This window comes from Bison bison, unplaced genomic scaffold (genome assembly GCF_000754665.1).
Source record: "Bison bison bison isolate TAMUID 2011002044 unplaced genomic scaffold, Bison_UMD1.0 scf7180017864375, whole genome shotgun sequence".
Taxonomy (NCBI): Eukaryota; Metazoa; Chordata; class Mammalia; order Artiodactyla; family Bovidae; genus Bison; species Bison bison.
This window is the reverse complement of record NW_011494947.1, coordinates 1,986,513-1,992,979: the sequence shown is the minus strand read 5'-3', so window position 1 is coordinate 1,992,979 and position 6,467 is coordinate 1,986,513.

Sequence of the window (6,467 nt, the reverse complement as noted above, 5' to 3'; positions counted from 1 at the left end):
GATAATTTGTTGTACAGCAGTAGAAGAGGCACACGTGCCTCCATCCTGAAGGACTTTTCCTTTAGATGTTGATTTCTGGGTTGCAAGTTTTCTCCATCAGCTGTTTAAGATGCTGATCCTCAGCTGTCTCTTGACTGTCTATGGAATTCAAATTGCTGTTCCCCTGTGTGTGTGTGTGTGTGTATATATATAATGGGTCATTTTTTGCCGCCAGTTTTCAAGGCTTTGATGTTAAATCTTTTGGTTTTGAGAGTTTGGTGGTGTTTTGGCTGTGCTGTGTGGCATACGGGGATCTTTAGTTCCCTGACCAGGGATCAGACCCGCAGTGCCTGTAGTGGAAGCTCAGAGCCCTACCCGCTGGACCGCCAGGGAGGTCCCCGAGAAGTGTTCTGATGCTGTGTCTGCGGAGTTTTCTGCCACAGAGTTCCTGTTGTGGATATTTAGTTTGATGAATTTGTGTTGTGTAGGTAGTTAGCCATTAGTACTGCAAATGTATTTTTCCCAAAATCTGTCCTGGGACTTGACAAGGAGTTAAGACCTTTTCCTGTTACCATAGGCCCCTGAAGCTCTATTCTTTTTTCCCTTAATCTCTGTCTGTAGGATTGGTGCTTCTTCAAACTCACTATTTTTTTCCCTGTCACCTCCGTTTTAATATTGACATCAGTGAATTAAAAAAAATTCAGATATTATGTGTTGAAAATTTCTTGTTCCTTTTTTTAAATCCATGTCAAACTTTCTAATTATTTATTGAGAATGTTTTTCAAGTGTGTTTATCTTTGCTCATGGAGTTTGTTATAACAGTTGCCTTTTCTGATAATTCCAACATCTCGGGTAGACATATGTTGATTGTCTTTTCCCTTGAGGACTGGTCACATTTGCCTCATTCTTGGTATGGCGAATGATTTTTGGATTGGGTCCTGCACACTGCATATATTATGTTGTATAAATTCTCAGTCCTAAAGGAAATCAACCCTGAGTATTCATTGAAGAACTGACGTTGAAGCTCCAATATTTTGGTCACCTCATGGGAAGAGCCAACTCATTGGAAGAGACCCTTCAATCTGGGAAAGATGGACAACAGAGGGTGAGATGGTTGGAGGGTGCCACCGACTCAGTGGACATGAGTTTGAGCAAACTCTGGGAGATGATGAAGGACAGGGAAGCCTGGAGTGCTGCGGTCCATGGGGTTGCAAAGAGTCAGACACAACTTAGCGACTGAGCAACAATAAACCCTAAGTCCTGTTATAGTTCCCTGGAAAGTCTGGAGTTATTTTATTTGATGAAGCAATCAACCTAGGTAGTTTCAGATCGCTAGTTGGTGTACCTTCTATAAGTAGCATTTCCAATCTTGGTCCAGGTTTCTGGGTTTTTTATTTGAGGTGCAATTGGCATTACATTACCGTAGTATCAGGCGTACAATGTAAGGATTCAATATCTGTATACCATGTATAATGATCACCATAGGAAGAAAATTGTTTTCTTGTGATGAGAACTTTTAAGAATCAGTCCCCTAGCTACTTTCAAATATGTTGTTGGTTCTGTTGCTAAGTCATGTCTGACTCTGATCCCATGGACTGCAGTACCCCAGGCTTCCCTGTCCTTCACTGTCTCCCAGAGTTTGCTAAAGCTTGGGTCCATTGAGTCTATGATGCCATTCAACTGTCTCATTCTCTGTCGCCCCTTTCTCCTGCCCTCAATCTTTTCGAGCATCAGGGTCTTTTCCAATGAAAGAGACAGCTCTTTGTATCAGGCGGCCAAAGTATTGGCGTTTCAGCTTGAGCGTCAGTGCTTCCAATGAATATTCAGGGTTGATTTCCTTTAGGATGGACTGGTTTGATCTCCTTGCTGTCCAAGGGACTCTCGAGAGTCTTCTCCAGCATCATATTTCAAAAGCATCAATTCTTTGGTGCTCTGCCTTCTTTATGGTCCAGCTCTCACATTCATACATGACTACTGGAAAAACCATGGCTTTGACTATCCAGACCTTTGTGGGCAAAGCAACATCTCTGCTTTTTAATACGCTAAGTTTGTCATAGCTTCTTTTCCAAGGAGTGAGTGTCTTTTAATTTCATGGCTGCAGTCACCGTCCACCATGATTTTGAAGCCCAAGAAAATAAAGTCTGTCACTGTTTCAATTTTTTCCTCATCTATTTGCCATGAACTGATGGGACCAGATGGCATGATCTTAGTTTTTTGAATGTTGAGTTTTAAGCCAGCTTTTCCACTCTTTTCTTTCACCCTCCTTAAGAGGCTCTTTAGTTCTTCTTTGCTTTCAGCCATAAGGGTGGTATCATCTGCATATATGAGGTTGTTGATATTTCGTCTGGCAATCTTGATTCCAGCTTGTGCTTCATCCTGCCTGGCATTTCTCATGATGTACTCTGCATACGTAAGTTAAATTAGCAGGGTGACAGTATATAGCCTTGACATACACCTTTCCCAATTTTGAACCAGTCTGTTATTCCATGTCCGGTTCTAACTGTTGCTTCTTGACCTGCATACAGGTTTCTCAGGAAGCAGGTAAGGTGGTCTGGTATTCCCATCTCTTTCAGAATTTTCCACGGTTTATTATGATCCACACAGTCAAAGGCTTTAGCCTAGTCAATGAAGCAGAAGTAGATGTTTTTCTGGAATTCCCTTGTTTTCTCTATGATCCAGTGGATATTGACAATTTGATCTCTGGTTCCTCTGCCTTTTCTAAATCCAAATTATACATCTGGAAGTTCTTGGTTCACGTACTGTTGAAGCCTAGCTTGAAGGATTTTGAGCATTACCTTGCTAGATGTGAAATGAGCTCAATTGTGCAGTACTTTGAATATTCTTTGGCATTTCCCTTCTTTGGGGTTGGAATGAAAACTAACTGCAGTCTTGTGGCCATTGCTGAGTTCCAAATTTGCTGGCATATTGAGTGCAGCACTTCAACAGCAGCATCTTTTATGATTTGAAATAGCTCAGCTGGAATTCCATCACCCTCACTAAAGCTTGTAAGGCCCACTTGACTTTGCATTCCAGGATGTCTGGCTGTAGGTGAGTGGCCACACCATGGTGGTTATCTGGGTCATGAAGATGTTTTTCGTATAGTCCTTCTGTGTATTCTTGCCACCTCTTCTCTATCTCTTCTGCTTCTGTTAGATCCTTGCCATTTCTGTCCTTTATTGAGCCCATCTTTGTATGAAATGTTCCCTTGGTATCTCCAATTTCCTTGCAAAGATCTCTAGTCTTTCCCATTCTATTGTTTTCTTCTATTTCTTTGCACTGTTCACTTAAGAAGGCTTTCGTATCTCTCCCGGCTATTCTCTGGAACTCTGCATTCAGTTGGGTTTATCTTTCCCTTTCTCCTTTACAGTATTATTGGAGATTCACCACGCTATACACTACATCTCCAGGACTTATTTGTTTTATAACTGAATTTATACCTTTTGACCCCCTCTGCTGACTTTGCTCACCCCCATCCGCATTTCAGACAACCATGGTCTGTTCTCTGTATCCATGAACTCGGGTTTGTTGTTTCCGATTCCACATGTGAGTGAGGTCGTGCACTGTTTCTCTTTCTCTGTCTGACTTACTTCACTTGACATAATACTCTCAGGGTCCGTCCACATTATTGCACATGGGAAGATTTTATTCTTTCTTAGTGGCTGAATAATATTGTAAGTGTGTATAACGTATTTCAAGGCAAGATTTTTGTTAATATGTTTACACACATACACACACACATTTTCTTTATCTGTTCATCCATCAGTGGATACTTAGCTTGTCTTAACTACTGAAAATAATGCTGCAATGAACATGTTGAATGCATATAGCTTTTTGAGTTAGTGGATTTTTTTTTTTTCCTTCAAAGACCCAGATCGGAATTTCTGAGTCATACAGTGGTTCTTGGCTTCCTTGGTGGCTCAGTCGCTAAAGAGTCTGCCTGCAGTCTGGGAGACCTGGGTTTGATCCCTGGGTTGTGAAGATCCCCTGGAGAAGAGAAAGGCTACCCACTCCAGTATTCTTGCTTGGAGAATCCCATGGACAGAGGAGCCTGGTGGGCTACAGTCCATGGCGTCACAAAGAGTCAGACATGACTGCGTGACTTTTTTTTTTTTTTTTACAGTAGTTCTATTTTAAATTTTTTTCAGGACTCTCTATACTGTTTTCCATAGTGGTCACACCAATTTACACTCCCACCAATAGTGCATGCACATGGGTTTTCTTTTTTCTACTTCCTCGCCAACACTTGTTATTTCTCTGCTTTTCGATGACAGCCATTCTAACAGGGGTGAGGTTTGATTTGCATTTCCCTGATCAAGCATCTTTTCAAGGTACCTTCTTGGCCCTCTGTATGTCTTTGGAAAATGTCTGCTCAGATCCTCTGCCCGATTTTTAATTGTAGGTTTATTTTTTGCTATTGAATTATATGTGTTTTTATAAATATACTTTGGATATCAACCCATATAAAATACATGATTTGCAAATATTTTCTCCTATTCAGTAGGTTGCCAGTTCACTTTGTTGATGGTTTTCCTTGACGTGCAGTAACTTGTAAGTTTGATGTTGTTCCAGCTTGTGTGTTCTGGCTGTAGTTGCATTTGCTTTTGGCTTCAAGGGGACTTCCCTGGTGGCTCAGATGGTAAAGCGTCTGCCCACAATGCGGGAGACCCGGGTTCAATCCCTGGGTCAGTAAGGTCTCCTGGAGAAGGAAATGGCAACCCACTCCAGTATTCTTGCCTGGAAAATCCCATGGACAGAGGAGTCTGTAGGCTATAGTCCATGGGGTCACAAAGAGTCGGACATGACTGAGTGACTTCACTCACTTGGCTTCAAATCTAAAAAACAAAGTCATTGTCAAGACTAATATCAAGAAGCTTACTGCCTGTGTTTTCTTTTGGGAATTTTATGGTTTCAGGTCTTACATTCAAGTCTTTAATGCATTTTGAGTTAAATTTGGGGTACTGTGTTCGTTTATGGGTGTGGTGTAGTGGGCAGAATGTACTGTTGAATCTTGTTTGTCAATATTTCCTGTTGAGGATGTTTGCATTGTGTTTATCAGGGATACAGGTTTGTATTTTTCCTGTGGCATCCTTTTCTGATTTTGGTATCAAGGCAATGTTGGCTTCATAAATGAGTTTGGAAGTGTTTTCTCCTCTCTTAGTTTTTCATATAGTTTGAGGATTGGTATTGATTCTTTGAGTGTTTGGTAGCCATCTGGTCTTAGAGTTCTATTTGTTGCAAGGTTTTTGATTACTGATTCTCCTTAGTTCAGGAAGCAGTCTGTTCAGGTTTTTTTCTTTATGATTCAGGGGGTTGAGCTGTGTGTCTAGGAATTTGCTTGTCCTCTGGTTGTCAGATTCGTTGGCATGTAACCCTTCATGGTCTGCAGGAGCCGCTGGATTGCTGTGGTGTTGGTGGTAAATGTGTCCTCTATCGTTCTTAATTTTATTTAAATCTTCTTTTTCCCTAGTCTAGCTAAATATTTGTCCATTTTGCTTATCATTTCAAAGAAGCAGCTTTTAGTTTTATTAATATTTTCTATTGTCTTTTTAGTCTCTATTTCTACTCTGATCTTTGTTATTTTCTAACTTCTACTAGCTTTGGGCGTCATTTGTTCTAGTTCCTTGAGGTGTAAATTTAGAATATTTATGAGATTTCTGATGTTGTATAGGCACTTATTTTTATGAGCTTTGCTGCAGCTCAAGTGTTGGTCTGTTCTATCCATTTTCATTTGTCTGAAGGTATTTAAAATTTTTTTCTTTTGATTTCTTCCTTGACCCATTGGTTGCTCAACAGCATGTTGTTTCATCTCTGTGAATCTTCCAGTTTTCTTCCTATAATTGATTTCTTGTTGGCAAAGATGCTTGGTGGGATTTCAATCTTCTGAAGTTTAGAAAGGCTTACTTTGTAGCCTACTATGAACTATCCTGAAGGATGTTCCATATACACTTGATAAGAATATGTATTCTGTTTATTTGGATATACATTCTGGATATGTCTAACATGTCCTTTAAGGTTGCTGTTTCCTTATACATTTTTTTAATCTGGGTGATTTATCCATTGATGTAAGGTGGATATCAAGGTTCCCTATTATTGTATTGCTATCAATTTCTTTCTTTAGGTCTGTTGTTATTTGCTTTTATACTTAGGCACTCCTATGTTGTGTTCAAGGCAAATTGGAAGTGGTCAAACAGGAGATGGAAAGAGTGAACGTTGACATTCTAGGAATCAGCTAACTAAAATGGACTGGAATGGGTGAATTTAACTCAGATGACCATTATATCTACTACTGAGGGCAGGAATCCCTTAGAAGAAATGGAGTAGCCATCATGGTCAACAAGAGTCAAAAATGCAGTGCTTGGATGCAATCTCAAAAACAACAGAATGATCTCTGTTCGTTTCCAAGGCAAACCATTCAATATCACAGTAATCCAAGTCTAGGCCCCAACCAGTAATGCTGAAGAAGCTGAAGTTGAATGGTTCTATGAAGA